The sequence below is a fragment of the Ciconia boyciana genome, chromosome 6, assembly GCF_034638445.1.
Source record: "Ciconia boyciana chromosome 6, ASM3463844v1, whole genome shotgun sequence".
NCBI lineage: Eukaryota > Metazoa > Chordata > Aves > Ciconiiformes > Ciconiidae > Ciconia > Ciconia boyciana.
In genome coordinates, this window is record NC_132939.1 from 32,211,259 (window position 1) to 32,229,150 (window position 17,892).

General features: G+C 37.6%; 1 protein-coding gene across 13 annotated transcripts in view; it reads right to left on the bottom strand.

Annotated features, from left to right (window-relative positions):
* The window catches only part of SIPA1L1 (signal induced proliferation associated 1 like 1), a 224,970-nt gene that overhangs the window by 93,001 nt on the left and 114,077 nt on the right, over positions 1-17,892 (bottom strand). For 3 of the 13 annotated variants that reach the window (XM_072864223.1, XM_072864220.1, XM_072864224.1), the window contains one exon: positions 10,944-11,036. The exons of the other annotated variants lie outside the window; for them this stretch is intronic. The gene's annotated coding sequence lies outside the window, so the exon portion shown is untranslated. The remainder of the gene's footprint in view (positions 1-10,943; positions 11,037-17,892) is intronic. 13 annotated transcript variants of the gene reach the window in all.

A 17,892-nucleotide genomic window follows, 5' to 3' on the forward strand; every position in this document is an offset into this window, starting at 1 on the left:
ACAGTAAGAGGACTATATTTAACAGCGTATTTTAAAAGCTAGTTTGAGGACTTTTCCTATCACAGCAACTGCTCTAACAAAAGGCTCTTTCCCTGAAAACCTTGTCTGTCTTTACCGTATTGAATCTAAAACATGAGCATCTAAGTCAGGTCTTCTCTGAATTGCCCCTAAAGGAGACTTTGGCTCTCTCCTCACTGATTATAGACAAAGTCTACAAAATCACAATCACTAGGCTAACATTAGCTAGTGTGAGTGGCACCCTCCATCCACAGCTCCCAAACAGAACACCGTTTTGCAAAGCCATGTGAGATAATGGGAACAGGTAAATCAAAACCAGAGGAGTGGAAATGTACAAGATTATTTTAACAGTCTGAGAGGATCTGGATAATACGAAAATAAACAGAGAACAAAAAAGGATGTGGCCGGGGAAGACAGAAACATAATAGCTCTTTTTCCTTAATGTTATTTAACCCATCCATTTATTTATCACAGATAATAGTGAAGCTACCACAAAGCTTCCTTTCTAAAACAGAAAAGCTTTGATTTCAAGGTGAGAAGTACATTATATACCAAGCAACATCACCAAAAGTACCTATGTTAAATTGAAAAATCTGCATATGATAGGACATGTTACAGAGCGGTGCACTGCTACTATGTCACAGTACCGTATAACTGATTTTTTTTTTTTTTTAAATCAGTTTGTGATGTTGACATATTATAAATAAACTGTGCAAACAGTGCACCGGGACCAGACTGATCTTGCCATTTTTCAAACCACACTGTTTTAGAACTGATTTCATAACTTCCCACTCTTACAAAGTCATTGCATCAACCCCCATTAACTCTATTTTACTTAACTTCAAGGAGAAAAGTCCTCAGTTCCAAGTATGGAATGAGAAAATATTTTAGTTGTAAGTATATGTGGAATGTGAACAAAGGAAGACAGTGCAGTGAGAGAAAAAAGAGCAGAAGATAAGCTGGATACAAGTCACATGGAAAGAAATTGGGATGCTGCATTAGTGCTAATACATGTGAAAATAAAGTCAATGGATCTCCTTCCACTGCTCCTGCAAATGATCACTGAGAGATTACAGCATCTGGGAATCATGGAAGAGCATCCTCTTGAATATATGTAATAATCTCAGTTACACGATGCTAAAATTTTCCAGTTCATTACATTTCATAGACTGAATATGATGATTATTGCTCCTGTGAGAATTAAGTTTTATTGAGCTCGGTTACATCTGAAATCTTTGTGAAAACTATTCATGTTCCTAGTACAGATTAAAAAAAACAACTGAGGTATATAAGAATATTTTAATTCTTCAGTTCTTACTTAGCACTGTGTTTTCATCTAAATTACATACTCAAAGTAAATTAAGGCAATCCTATCTGACTAAAGAATTTGTAGAAGGGATCAAAGTAACTTTGAAAAAGAATGTTTATTTTAAAGCACAATAATTCAAAAGTTCAATTTATTTCCATTGTTTGGACACTATTTTCATTTTGATACATCTTCTGCTGCAGTACAGTAACCCGCAGCGCTAGCGATACCTGCAGAACCCAACTCACATCCACAGTAACGCATCCACACCTACCTCACATGTGTCCTCAAGCAAGTGGTCAGAGCTCCCTTAAGATATATCCACAGAAGAAAACAAAAGCATCAAGAATACAGACCAGAGACCTAAAACTGAACTTTACAAAGACGGAAGGCAACCCACAGTGCACATATTAAGTAAAAGTTTGAGAAACAGAAACAATGATGAGAACTAATTGAAGGAGTGTGAGTACATCTAGAAAGATTAGCTTCCAGTTTTCAAATCTAGAATGAAAAGTTAAGTTCCTAAATAGAAAATTATTTAAAATATTAATAAATAAGAAAATATTTAACTGAAATAGTTATGTATCAGCACAGCAGCTAAAAAGTATGTACTTAAAATACCATAAAAATACACCTTTATCATCATTCCTATGTAGGAATTCCTATATAGACAGGCCAAAAAATTACACCCACATTTGTGAGAAACAGAATCAGTGGATAACAAATTACTATGTTGTTTTTTGAGTTGCTAGTAATATATAGTGGTGTAACAATCTGGTGAGTAGTCTGAACAGATGCTGACTGATAGTGAGAAGTGGCAGCAGTAAAGTGCTGTATTTCTAGGGTATTGATCCTAACAAATATTATTTTAGATCAACAGCCCAACTTCCAGCAGAGAGGCCGTATTAGCACATAATTCCTGCAGCTAATGATCAATAGCTAATCAGCAGAGAAAAATGAGCAGAGAGAAGCCCTTGGTGCATACAGAGAATTACCAGTTTTCTTGAAATACTTGCGCAAAATGAAACATGTTGGCAACAAGAGTGGGGGAGAAAACAGCACTTTAGTAAAAAACACAGTATTTTTATGCATGAACTCGCAATGTAAGTAATTTATTATTATCCATATCACTATTCAAACCAGAATATAAGTAAGCAGACAGTAGAGTAATACAATATTTTGCAGTTAAAATCAGTTCACATACAGTGGAAACTCTTGAAGAGACTCCTCTGCACTCTTAGAAGCTTTGAGAAATTGTTTAAGTCTTTTTCAAATGCTCCTGGTGCTGTCAGGTAAAAAGGTTATGACTGCAAAACTGAGGGACACCACAAAAAATGCAGAGTTCCTATAAGTGGCTTTAAAAGCCTTGATTTGGGCAAGAGGAGGAAAAGATAGAAAGGTTCTTTTTTTCTTCGTTCTGGTTATACTTATAATTGCATTATGACTTAATGATCCTTTGATGAACAACCTCTTTTATCACACACTGCCAACAACTAGGAATGTCCTTTTTTGAGAGCAGATCGTCATGACAAGTGTCTAGGAACTAACAGGTTAAGAAGTCCAAATCAAACTTCAGGCTCATAAGCACTTGGCTTTAAAAAAGTGGACTGATTTGTTTTCAACCCATACTCACTCTACTCCTCTGCATAGACAAGCCTTATAGGTAGAACATGAATTAACGTAATTCATCTTCTAACTTGTTAAACCTTTAAAATATAAATGTGGGATAGAATGAGGATGACAGGTCTTCTACTGTTAAAAAAATGGTTTTAAGTTATTTTTTTAATATAACAAATATGGCTTAAGTCAAATAATTACTTGAAATAACCACCTTGCACACAACCAAACCAAGCAGTACACCAGGCTGTGCCACAGAAGTGCAACAGATAGGTATTAAATTCTTTAAGCAAATGGAAAAATAATGTTCATCACTAAGGAGCTCCCGTTATCAACAGGCTACGTTTTTGGCCAGAGAACACAGTACTGTGGTATGTGGCATGCTATGCATTGCTTCTCTCTCCGATGAAGTCATTAGCCAAAATAAAAATAGACTTCCTAGCGTATGGATTTCTCTTCAAGATAGGGGTCCCTTCTGTATCTTTTTACTTTACAGAGGAAGAAGTTAAGGCACAGTCAACCATTAACACCAGACTGACAAAAGTCTAGCATGAAACGATTCACAAGTTCATCTTCCATCTAAGAAACAAACATGCAGGTATATTCAATGTAAGTACATACATTTATTTTCACAGTGTTATTTCTTTTTTCTCCAAAATCAAGGGCCAAAGTTGATTTCTATATCTATAAAATATATTTTATGGATTTAGTTGTAATCCTCAGTAGAAAAAGCAAAACGATCAAGCCCTAGAAATGCAATTGGCATATACGAGTGTGCACACTGCATTAATAAATTGAGAATACTACAGAGTTTCTTGTGAAGTAGAGACAGAAACTTTAGTTGGTGGCTCTGATGAGCTGCACAGCAACTGGTTTTCTTTGCATGCTCCATCCTAAGGATGCACACCGAAATGTATCAAAGCTTTCCACAAAGACAAGAGAACAACTCTGATTCACTTGTCAAGTAAAAAACCAAAATAGAAACATGACAACCATGTATTTGAAAGACGGAGCAATGAGTTGCAAGTGTAACCTCCTCCTCCTCCAATACTTCCAAATTATAAGATTGTTTTATTCTACTTAATAAGGCACTGGAATGCACTAGAAATTAAAACAGAAAAGAACACACTTGTTTGTCCAGTAACCTTTTACTAAACCATCTAAAGAAACCTCAAGAATTGGGTATCTCTCACACTGTGAAACTGGGTATTTTGATATATTGCAATAGATAAGCAAACACTGTCAATATTAATATCTCTGCCTAATTACTCACATTATTTGACAAACCCGACAAGGTTCAAAACCAACCTGTAATTTATTTCAGAAAAAAATCCCAATGAAATGTGTATTTTCAACCTTAATGTGTCCTTAGAACTAAAAAATTATATAAAAATCTTATTACAGCAATATGGGCATTAATCCTCCCACATATCATGCCACCTTCTTTTTTAGGTGTAATTTTTAGTACTCCTGTACTATGTTTTCATCATGGTGAATCCACTATTTCAGTGGCAGGAGACAAGAAAGATCTTAAAAGGCAGTGGTACTTCAAACATTTATGGCTACGTGGATGAAGAACTTACAGTAAGAGGGGAAAACCCCACTGAAACTGGAGAACAGCAGCACGAAAGTAAAATTTTTATCTGCCTTTTGCAGAAGTATATTATTTGCCCTGGTTTAGTAACCAGAGAGAGAATTTGCTACAGAGATTCAGGAGATTGAAGCACAAGTCCTGTGCACTGTTAAAATCCTACTCAGATTTCACACATGAATGTTGTCAGTAATGCACAGAACTTGTGCTGGCCATCCAATTAATATCCAAGTTTACAACACAGCAACAGCTTTATCAACCACATTTTTATCCGATACCCATAGCTCTGACAACCAGACAGAAAAAAAAAAAGTACTAACATTACCTACACTTCCAGATTTTTCAAAACTAAATTCTGTTTCTATGATTCTTTACAAACTGAAAACTTACAAAATTTCGTAATTTGCAAGGTCCTGGAGCTGGCTCCACAAGCCAATTATTTAACAAATGTTTATGGTGCTTTAAGAGCTACTTCTCATTTACAGAAGTTGAGGCAGTTATGATCTGGAGGAGAGCATTAATCCTAATTAGCTCTGATCCCATCACCAAACAGAGCTGGATCATCACTCCGCAGAAGACTTCTCAACTTAGTGCTTGATTAAGAGTTCCCCGCTGGGAACCGTGTTGATTTTGAGTTGTTGTCTTGTGCTGCCATAAGCTTCCTGAATACTCACGTGTGTGTAACAAGCTTCTCAGAGAGGTAGGAATAAAGGAATCAATAGTGTTACAGAAGCCACCTGTCAAATATAATTGGTCGTGATTGCAGTACTTACAAAAGGAGGACTGGTTTGGGTGAACAGCAGGACTAGGAGTAGGTATATGTAAAGCAAGGAGCCTGCGTCCTGCTTTGTACAATCTTTTCCTCTCCTATCTTGCCTTGGTTAAACTCAGTGGTTTTTATGCTTGTCTTTTTTTTAATTGGACTCCAGTGATGATAAATCAAAGATACCTGAGGAGTTTCTATGCAACCACAGCTTTGTTTTGTTTTAACAAAGCTTTACACTCCAACTTTCAAGATAATTGAAGGAACAAACTCCTCAAACACCACCAGCTTCAGAAGAGCAAAGTGGACTGAAAAAGATGGACAAAGCAAGCACTGGTATGAATAGACTGTGCAGGATGGAAAGAAACTAACCTGTCACCTCCCTCCCTGCAGCCCTGACTCATGTTACCCATGGTTGCTGAGACCAACAGGCCCCATTTATTTGTACAGTCCTAGCGCCCTGCTCTCCCCAGTTCATACAAAGGTATATCCTTTCCATACCATGAAGCACTACAGCTATAGCTAAGCCTGCAGATGCACGTTGCTTGGGAAAGCGAGGGGCAGCAGCATCTGTGGCCACCTAGGATAGGTATGGTCTAGGTTTTACCTATCTGTTTCCCAGTGAATGTTTGGACTTGTCTCCTCTACTTAACCACCAGTTTTCACAACTTACTCTATCCTGAGTGCTTTACACCTCTGTCACCGATGGAAATCAGCAGCCAGTTATCACCCAAAACGTTGGTGGATTATTTTTTTTTAACTCTTGGAGTAAGGGAGGAGCGGTAAAAGAAAAGGAATTGATGGATGGGCAAGGCTGGTCACAAAAGCCTCATTTACTTAGCAAACCCAGGCTAAATGCAGTCCCTTACAAAAGATCCCCTCAAAAAATGAACCAAAAGACTAGGGAAAGGATTTACATAGTACAAATTCTTGTACGTTGACAAAGAACAGAGACTTCAAAAGGAATACTTGTCAAAAGACCCAATCTAACAACACCAAAAGGAAGGCTAGGAAATCTTTGCATGACAGGGCTGCTTTTCACATGTCTTTAAAATGTGAAGCCACTAGTTGCTAACTGATAAGAGCAAAGGAGATCCCACCCAACACCTGCTACAGCAATTCGATTTAATAGCAGTCCTTCACCAGCTTTGACAATTACTCCCACACTCCCCTGTGAGAGACTAATGGTTTGCTAAAAATAAAATTGAGATTAGAGTCTACAGCAAGCTGCTTGAGAGATACGCTATTTGACAGAAGTTGATATTAATCAACCTTGTGGTGTGCTGATGTCCGGACTTCGCTTCTAAGGATTTCATCTTATATCTAGAGATTTGGGTGTCTGGTTAAAATGTCAGCATGCAACATTACTTTTTGTTCATTTTATTATTTTCTACAGCCTGCATCTTAGCATGCAGTAACAGTGTTCATATTTCTGTAGTGGGGAATAATTCAGTACCAACATCAAGCCTTTGTGTACAGCATCTGCTAAAAGCTGAAGTTGTCAAGAAACACGAGATGACACAGCAGAACACAAAATCCCCCAAATGTACCAGCAATTCATGACATTTTCCCTAGCATGTGAATCTTGCCTTCAGCAAGCAGACCAAGACTTAGCAAGTCAGGGTGGGAGGGAAGGATGGGAAAAAGCAGAAAATACCTTTTCAAATTTTTCTGAATATGATATATAATGTGGTTGTCAAAAACTTCACTCAGTAACTTGTTTATGTAGGATGCGAGTAACTAAGACAGTATCAGTCTTCCAAGAGAATTGTTCTTATCCATTTCAAATTAAAGCTGAATAGTCTTTAAGTAACTAACAGACCATAAAAGCAGCCAATAAGAGAAAGTACTTTTTTAAAAAAATGTACTTAATTAGTTCTGTAAGGAAAAGTCTAACTTTAAGATAAAAAAGATTATACAATTTCAAGGTTTGCCTTATGTTAAATACTAAGAAAAGGATCTAAATTTACAATGGGAAAACTCTCATCTTTTCTCAAATACAGGGAAAAAAAAAAGTCTCCATGTGATGAGTCAGATACTGTATACAAAAAACCAACCAACCCACCCAAAACCCACAAACAACCTTGAGCTTGTTTTATGGAGGCAAGCCAGACAAGCTCCATACTTCAAATCTACAAGACAGCTGACCTATGTCACACAGAAAAAACACTTTACATTAATTACAGTTGCTCTTAAAAGACAGTGGCCATCATACAAAATGATTACTGCCCCACCTGGGCAAGTGGGTTAGGATTAAGAAAAAACACCAAGAACTACAGGTCTGGATTTCCCCCTTAAAGATAGTAACAAGGAAATTTCTGTCTGCCTAGGAAGATTAAAAATAGCCAAAACTCCATTTGTTACTCAGCTGTATGAAAAACTTACATTTTAAAAAGAAAAAGGAGACACGATGGATGAGACCACTGGCAACAAATATGTCTTCCTGTACAACTAGAATACCACCAGATCGTAGGTGGTGGTGTCAGAAGGTGAGACCAGATAGAAGACCTGAAGAAAATACAGGCAACTGCATAAGAAGAGAAAGGAGGTTTGTCAGTGGTTAAGAGGCAAGAGAACTGCAGCCCAAAAGCTGTCTCTCAACTCAGGCTCACTTCTGCCACACATTTGCCTCCAACAGGTGATATATAGGTTAAATGGGGGGTACTACAGCATTTCACAGTTCCTCCCCTACCAGCCTTGAGATGTGATGCCCAACATCTTGATTTAATAATCATTGCTTGGGAAAAATATCCATCGCTTTCAAGTCACATTTTCTCTAGTGCTTTTTATTTAGTCTCATAGCTAGCAAATATTTTTTAACTTTATCTCCAGTATAAATATTTATGAAATAAAAAACTGTTCAAAACTGATCAGAAACAAGATAATTAATATTTAACGTTAACGCATCATAGAAAGAGGATCTTTCATTATGGGCAAGCTTCAATTGAAAGACGAAGGTATCATGCGATAAGGATATTTAACCTATATAGGTTTCAATCCCACAGAAACTATTAGGTTATTTATTTATACCTCAGCATTTCCACTTAGGCAAGAACCACCAAATAAACTGCATTAGTATGATGCTAACGCTTCTTGGCAGCAAGTCATTTATTGATCTCTCCAGCCTCCCTTAAAACATTGAGTTGAAAACGTGAACCACAGATTACACACGATTCTTGCGTAAAGTCTGCAGTAAACTGAAGAGGTAAAATAATCAAGTTTTAAAGCTAAATTTTGTATTTAATTATTTTCCTCTTCAAATCCTTTCCATTAAAAGTACAGAGATAAAAAAAATAAGGAACCCACCAGAACAACAGAAAAACATGACTTAAAGGGCCTGCACGGCTAACACTCACCTCTCTATATAAAGATTCTCTATAGAGTAACTGTGTAATCCCTATTGGGACAAACTACATTTTAGCAGAGTGGAAGAAGTAATTTAAGACCAAATTGGCAAATGTCACTGTTACCGCAGAAATTTCCTTTCAGAATCGTGTGGAGAAAAATATTACCAGCTTGTTCGCAATGAATGTCTCCCACATGATTATTTAGCAAGCATGAAAAATAATTTGTTGATTCTAAAGCTTGTATTGATTCCAGATAATCTGCCTCTGCTTCTGCCTCATAAAATACTGGTGATATGTGCAAAGAAATTCCCTTTATGGTATTTTACCACCATCCAAGAGGTGTCCCCAATTTCTATTTTACACAGAAAAGCAAACGGCTACAGAATACACCAATTAATATTCACTTTTGTATAAAAAAATCACATTTTCTTTTAAACAACTGGGATTCATTTTAGTATCTAACACAGTGGAAGAATGTTTTTATTTCAAACTTGATGGCAAAATTACAGAGCAACAGGTATAAGCTTTTGATGCAGGTACTGGATGGGCCAACCAGGGTTAATGTACAGCTGGATCTGCTGTTCACAAACTGGGAAGACCTGGCTGGGCATGTGATGCTCAATGGCAGCCTTGGCTGCAGTGACCACAACACAGGTGGTTAAGAGCTGAGAGGAGTGAGGAAGAAGAGCAGCAGAGCACAGGATCCTGGACTTTGGAAGAGGTGACAGCAGCTTACTCAGGGAACTAGTGGATGGGACCCCACAGGAAACAGAGAGACCATCCCTGGAGGTATTTAAAAGACATGTAGATGTGGCACTTAGGAACATGGTTTAGTGGGACTTAGCAGTGTTAGGTTTACGGTTGGACTCAATGATCTTAAAGGTCTTTTCCAACCTAAATGATTCTGTGATTCTAAATAGGAAAGTCCTGACTGAGCTTCAGGGCAAAACAAAACAGTATACAGGAGGTGGAAGCAGGCAGAGGCTAGCAAGCACAAATTTGGCAACATTGCCCAGGCAGTGTCAGGAAATTCACACAGTGTACCATCACCACATGGAACCATCAGTAACTGGAGACATCTAAATAACTTGAGACAAAAACAGAATCACTGTAGTACGTGAAATAAGAAACAAACCAAAATGCCAACAGAGCTAAAAGAATTAAAAAGCAAGCTTGTAGCTTGATCATTATTGCTAGCATTTCCTCCAGATTGTTTTTTTTCCATATTTGTTTTGTTCTTAAAAACCATGACAGAAACACAACAAGCAACTTCCTACACTGGAGATTCCAAATCTCAAACCACTGAATTATCTTCCCTCACTTCCTTCAACCACCCAGATTTCAAGAGTATTCCATACATCCAATATCATGCCCTAACTGTTCCTCTAACAAATCCTGATGTACAAAGATACTACATAATCCACTTCAGAAACAGGTGACCAATAGGTATTATATCTCAAAGAATAGGGCTCAGAGAAACAGGTTTTCCTTTTCCCAAATTGATTATCCAGTCATTTAAAGACATGGGTGTACTTTATTTCAGGCAAAAATCAAACACCCTAAAACTTGACTCCACCTTATATTACTGACCTGTAGCAAAATATGAATTTTGAATAAAATGTATTTGCTTAAAATACTAAAAAAAAAAATCCTAGAATGAAAAGGAAAAAAAAAAAAAAAGAACATTACTGTTTAACCTCAGAGTGACTGTAACTGACCCACAAAGAGAAAATGTTCATTTGGACTTTGATGAGCTGGAATTAGCTATCCATCAAGCTTGCTAAGAGGAAAAGCCTCAAGTTCATAAGGAACTGGCATAGTAACTCAGAGAAAAAGTGACATTGTGGCTCTTTAGACACAATTTGTTGGCAAGTTGCTAGAAAAACTATGTACACTTTTCTCTTTTATAAAAAGAAAAACAAAACCCAAACAAAAACAGAAAAGCCAGCCAAAACTGTTGCAATTACACTGACAAATATGGCATAACTAAGTTTTCAGAGTGGGCTGGCAGCAATGAAAAACTTTATGTACAGCAGATTAATTTTAATTTTTGAAGCTGAAGATTACATGACTCAGCCTGTATTCATCATCTCTATGAAGACATCACTCTGCTGCTGAAATGTCAGCTCCTCAGCTTCAGCACCCGGCAGAAATGGAAGTGCAACGTTTGCTTTCTTTCAAAACTTAGCATTTTGGCTTGAATTCTCAATAGCTATGTCCTTTCTGGAAGTTTGAAGTTAAGCCAATGCAGCACTCTACCCACTACCAAGTCACACAAAGAAGAACAGATGTATTTCCTACCGTCACGTTCTGCTCCGTTCAGCTACGTGGTGGATTGCTCTAACTACTGTTAAGTCTGGTAATCAGTTGTGTTCCCCTCACCTTCGCAAACCACTGCCAAAGACAGAGATCAGCATATAAACACAAGCATTTCCTCATCAGCAACAATATGCTTACTGTTGTTAAAGACAATTATTTGCAGTTTCTACCCTAACACACTAAAAAGCACAGACAGAAAGCATGCACCAGAAAACAGAATAAATTAAGAAGTCCGTTTTATCACTTTTTTGGGGGTAGGTATTTCGGACTGGCAGTTTTCAGTACTGGCTGAAAAGCAATCAGGGAGATAAGTATTCAAGTTGCAGTATATCACAACGCCACGCTTGTGTAAGCCCTAGTAATATCTCAGATGGTTTAAGACTTGACTTTTTTGAAAGACTGACAACAGACATGACATTTTGTACCTCCTTTTTTAGCCTCAATCCAGATTTACACATTAATAAGCACTACACCACAAGTTAGCTTCAAAGTATAAAAAGCAAGGTGCCATTCCTAAATATTTCACCATGTTTATCAATTCAATATTTTACTTTCAGAATAAAAGCCATTAACAGAATTATCATATTATCATATCATATTATCACTCAGTCACTCCTGAGTGACTGAGGAGGTTTTATTCTACATATAATACACTTTAAAACATAAGCAGCAAAAGAAACTAAAAGAAAAAAAAAGACAAAAAAAGAAAAGCCCTCAGCATGCATTTAACAATTACCTTGTGTTGTTATGGTAACTAAATATCTCTGAAGAAGCAAGAACAAAAGGGGAAAAAATCCCACTGCAAATCCTCCTATAAGTTCTGTAGATATATATATTTTCTCCAATGTAGATTCAAATGAATGCAGTACAGTATTGCTCTAAGCATCACATTCCCCCGAGATGTAGGTAAACATTTTAAACTGCTGATGGAGATACTGAAGCATGAAGCTGAAGTAAAATTTGATTCCTCTACAAGGAGGATAGCTGCTCAAATCAGCTGTTCCATGAGACCATTAAATTCCCAAATCCAGGTGTCCTCTAAGAGGTTCCCAAGGAATCTCTTCGTGCAATTTCTGTGGAGCCTACAGCTGGAAAACGCCAGAAAACCTTAGCATGGCTAAAAGGGGGCAAAACTATTCTCTTACAGGATACTACACAGAAGAAAGAGGGACAATCCAAGACCTCTCCTCCCATCCTCTGTGTCGCCGCTTGCAAAAGTTTTGGTGAAGTTATCCTGATAACTGATATCCAAGAAAACAGAAATCTAATGAACAAAATACAAAGCAAAGCAACAGTCTGTTTTGCAAGAACTGAGATGAAGTGTCAAGGAGATTTATTTGGATATATGTATTTATCAACAGTTTATGGATGGAGACAGGAATTTATGGTTTTAAGCATCAACTGTAGACTCAAATATTCGCTTTAGCCAACCCAGAATCATTTTGAGAGTTTAAAAGGGTTGAGGGGTACCCTTTTTTGGAATTAGAAGTCTTCAGTTTTAAGTTTAGTATCTCTAAAGCAAATTTCAGAAAGTTTTTCATTACAGAATTATTAATAAATATATTTGAGTCTCTACACATGAGGAAAGTTGCTCAATTTTCCTGCAGAGCGGAAATCAGGTTAATAGTATGGTCAACAGTAGGAATCAAAGAGAGTATGTGGAGACTGTATCTGTGAATATACTGTTTCAATGCTCGAGAGTCTCTCTAGGTAAATGCAAACTTTTTTTTTAAGCTCCTAATTCAGATTATAAACAACTATAGTCTAGGTTCAAAGAACAGCACATACATTTTTTTTTTTTAAACTTACACACAAAAAAAACCCCCAAACCCCTGAGGTTCATCCTTGGAACTTGCTGGATCATATCTGAAGACAGCTGAAACACTTAAGGGACTGCAACCAAGCACTTACAGTGGGGACTCTCAAATAAACTTCATTGTAAAAAGCAATGTTACTAACCTTGTCAAAAATGCAGTGGTAAGTCATTTGTACTGCCTACCAAGTTTTAACTACTAAACCTAGTACCTAGCACATGCTTTACAAACTGGCAATAATTCAAACAATTACAAACTGGTAATTCATCAGTGAGGGGGGAAAAGCTATTGTCTTTAACATTCGCAGCATGTACCATTACCCAACCTATTCAGGATTTTAGTAAGGTTACAACATACTTGAAACTTATGCATTTCATGCTGTCACTCAACGACTTCACTTTAGGTACAGCTTCAGTCAACTTTTAGTATAACGTCGCACACCGTAGATAAAGTATGCCACAGAAAGCATATTTAAATGATGAAAAAGGTAAGACAGCATCCCTAATTGTGACTCTTAAGATACTTTAGCAACTGGAGCTCAGACAGAAAAATGCTAATGACAAATATAACCTTGAAACACAAGAATAAGAGACAACTATTAATAGAAGGCTAAAGTCTCACTTTACATAATACATAAAATTGCAGCAAAGTCAAAGTTCACTAACATTAACAATGTACTTCAGAGCTCCATCTAGGCTGATGATGACAAACATGAAAAGTTGTCAGAATTTTTAAAGCATTTTGTATCTACAAGAGTTTATTCTTCAGGCCCTTGAAAGCAGCATTTAGTGACAGCTTGACATTATCAAAGGGAAGTTTCTCCTGACCCTTCATGAAACTACTATAGTTCGCTTTTTTCCCCCCTCTCTTCCTGGAGATCACAGCGAAAACAAAAACCTTGTGTCATTGTGGCAGAACAACATCTGACATGAATCCCAATCAAAATGTATGAACTCTGGGGTACAGCCATTTTGCTAAATTCACCAAGATTGCAAATCACTCACACTTCACATTCTCTACGACACAAATTATTTTTCAAGGAGATGTTTGAGGAAAAGGATAGTGACTCAGGTGTGAGTGATAGCAGAGGTGCTGAGAGCAAGGTTTACGAATACGTTTATAAATACGTTTATAAATATTTTTCAACTGTGAGGTTAATCTTTTGGCCAAGATGTTGTGTCACTGGACCCAGAACTGAATGATGGAAAGCATCAGACATTCTCCACCTCTGGGGCTCATAAGATTACAAACACTACCTCAGCTGTAAAGTCAGACATACTCTTTGACCACTGACACATATATACTTATTTATTGTCAGCATTTCTCTCAAATTTTGATAAAAACTACAAATTAGGCAGAGTTAGGGAAACCCTGTTAGATCTGCTAGATAAGGCAGATACCTTTTAAAAGCTACAATTTGAATTTTTTTTTTTGGTAGCACAGCCAGATTTCAAAAGGCATATTAAGTGAAGGATGGAGGGAAGCTAGTGTTTAACTTGACACCAGTTTCGTGGTCCAGGCAATTACACGCATATGAAAGCACACAGCGTAAATTAAGCAAAGCTCACTGACTATTAAAGATTTAACTCAATCTATTAAACTGTTACTCAGTAACCTTAATATTCTTTCAAATTACTACTACTGACCCAAGCTCCCCAAAGGCACGATCTTACAAAGCAATTATTTTTGAAGAACTAAGGTGGTCCTCAAAACTCTTAGAAATCAGTATACCAAGAAAATGACACCAAGCAATGAAATGGTTTCTGCCTATCGCTGAATCATGGAAGATACTATCCTCCCTTTCCACTTACAGTCAGTACAGTTCCACATTACACGTAAATATTTTACTACCTCCCCTATCACTTGGAAAGGGATAGGATTTTTCATTTAATCACATTTCAAACATGATCTCTTTACTCTGACCATTTAATTTTTTTCTTCAGCAAAACATTTATGATAAAGACTGTTTTCAAAAAGAAAAGCGATATAAGAGTTTAATCACTACTACCTACTTCTCAGTACAACAACCATCGGCAAAAAAGGGTTAAGCTATTTAAACTCTGAACCGCACCATATAGCTTCCCCAAACCACTGGAGTTGGATTGAAAATTGAAACAGTGCTAACCTCAGTGAATCTTACTTTATCCCGTTAAGTGATCAAGAAACCAAGACAGCTCTAAAGAGATCATGAAATGAATAACAGAGCATACAACTCAAGGGTATAAACCTTGAGGGTATAAACAGATTTTTGTCCAGGAAAAAAGTATTTAGTAAAACCCCAAAGGACTTCTGTATCAGATTAGGAGAGTCACTTTAGCCACAACTCCCAGGTGACTCCTGAGTTTTCTTAATTTGCTGGAATACTGTCATACTAATTTGAAGAGTGCTGTCCATTGCCTAATGCAACAAAAAGCTAGAAAAAGCCATGAAGTTCAGCCACACTTGTTAGTCAAATATTAGCATTGAATTTGCTATATAAAAATCAGCAACAATTTTTGCTCTTCTGTAAAAAATGTAAAAGCTGGAACAACTCATCAATTTTTATTGACTCTAGTAATTTCCTCAGTGATCAGAAAAAAACAGTATGTTTTTTTTAATTCACAGATATTAAACAGCCTGACTGATTTACTTTGCTAGCAGAATAGATAAGGAGGGTCTTCTCCAAAAAGTTAAACCTTAGAAATGGAGACTGAAGTCACTGCTGAATGACAAAACAAACTGATTTCCTGTGGCAGACAAATCTCATCTAGGAATGTCATTTAATTTCTCTTCATGAGATATTAGAAGGGTTATTACCTATGATGATCAAATAAAGATATTTTTCCAAGAACATTAATGTCTCACATGCTGTAAGGAGATCAAGCAACAGATTTTCTAGTGCTGTATTAATAAAGCAATAGTTGCATAACTTGGCTACACCGGGGCAGAAATGTAGGATTCAAGTAGGCTTAGAGCATATCAAAAAGATACGAGAGAAATCCTTGGGAGATAGCGAGAAGGTAAAATTTCCTCTGATTCACCTGAGGGAAAGGAAATTTCTTCAAACTACAAAAGAAGAGTCAATGAGCCTCTGTAAACTTGAAGTCATCCTTCTGAATTAAAACCAGACTCATTAATCCAGCAGTCCTGAAGCAAAAAATTCAGACCAGCTAGAAAGGCAACAGAGTTAGATGGATGTTTCAGCCAGTGTTGCGCAACTACACTATCATCCTGTGAGGTGTCAGAGAAGTTACGACAGCTCCTACCCTGCAAAAGTAAAGTCCTGAGGAGAGGAGGAGATGGGGCAAACGCCTCCCATCAACCCGGAGGGAATGTGGAGCAGACACTGATGGCTCCACAGGGTTCCCAGGAAATTTCCAAGACACTCATCTACTAGAATACCAGTTCAAAACCAGAAACTTCAACAAACCACCACTCTGAGGACCCTGAAACTTGAGACACACAAAAATGGAGTGATTTGAGGCATGTAAAAATATTCATAATGGGTCTCCTCCAGAGACATTAAGAGCAGTAACAGCCCTATTTAGAAAACTCAGTCCCAACTCTGCTCTACACTCTTTTGGACGTTCTCAAAGACTCGACAACCCAGATCATACAGAATTCCTGCATCAAATTGGTAATTTGGAAATATTTTTATCTGATACAGTCTTGGACAGGAACGAGCAGATTCACTGACAGTGAAAGAAAATTGTAACAGATACCAGCCAAGTGAATTGTGAAGAAAACCCTAAAAAAATACAGAAATTCCCACAAAAAAAGGCCTGCACAATGACGTTAGCTCAGAGAACACTTCACAGGCTCTTTCTCCTCCTAAGCACTTCAGACATTTGGTATAGACATTTCTACTCAAGTCTGGTCTTTTTCCCCTGATGTTAAACGATATGCAAGGTAACCCAGGAAAGAAAAACACCAAAAAGGTGTATACTCGAGATGCATTTTCAAGCTTTTAACAGTTTGCTAGATTTACTACCGTCCTGGCTAAGACGTGGGTAGGTCTACCCAGGTCTACCCAGACCGTAGACTGCGTACGTACAGGTGTATGTTTGTGCAGGCCATAGTTCTGTTAATCACAGCAGCAGCACGAAGTGATGATGCTCAGGCTAAATGCGTACTCTAGCTGAGGAAGGACCGCACGTGGCTCCTTCCCCTCCTCTTTCCTGACAGTACACGCTTACGTGCCTTAGGTATCTAAGCTCCAAGTGCAGGTCCATTTACCCATGTTATGCCACTGCTGTCTAGATGGATGCAGAACTCCTGGTTCCAGATGGGACCCCAAAAGGTCATTTTCAGACATCAACTACTGTTGAAGATTGTTTGAAGACCAAATTACTGTGCTGAAGACCATATCACCGTTTGAAGACCAAATTACTGTGCTGAGCAAGGATTCCAAAATCAACAGGATCCTCTTTTTCAACAAGCAGTTATATACAGATAACTGCAGGATTTTTAATGTTCAAAAAAAGACAATCCATATTTTTAGAACAATGCTCAAGTTTAGCACAGCAAGGCAGGAACAGAAATTGCTTTTAACTCCAGCAGCATAAATGTTTGTTTTAACTGATGCCAAAATCACCAACAGTTTACATCAACAGAAGAATTAACTTCACTAAAAAAAAATCTGAGCACAAAACAAAAACTATACAACCTACACCTGAAATACAGAGCATACCATTCATTAGCTTACTGATTTTCAAAACGTGCACAGAAGCATAGCACAGAACAATCCCTTTCAGAAAAGTCATCACGGATCAGCTCAGACAGCTGATGCTCCAAGTGGGCAGCTGAAATCAATCAAACAGTGAGTACATATTGGGGTGAGTAACTCTACACCCTGCAGAAGGACTCAGCAGCAGCAAGAGATGAAGCACAAAAAGCAGAGAAACAAGCAGAGTGTTTCAAAGACAAATGCTGAAAGCCATGGTAAAGAAAAAACGAGACTGACACGATAACACAGCGAACAGGGCAGAACTGCATCCAAAGCAGCGAACTTAACCAGGGTACTCACTCTGTTCTAGCCGGCATAGCTATCACACAGCAAAAAATGCTAAATGAGCTGGGTGGGTATTTATTTAGCAGATATGGCATTACTTCCATGCCAGCATAAAATACTTCACCCT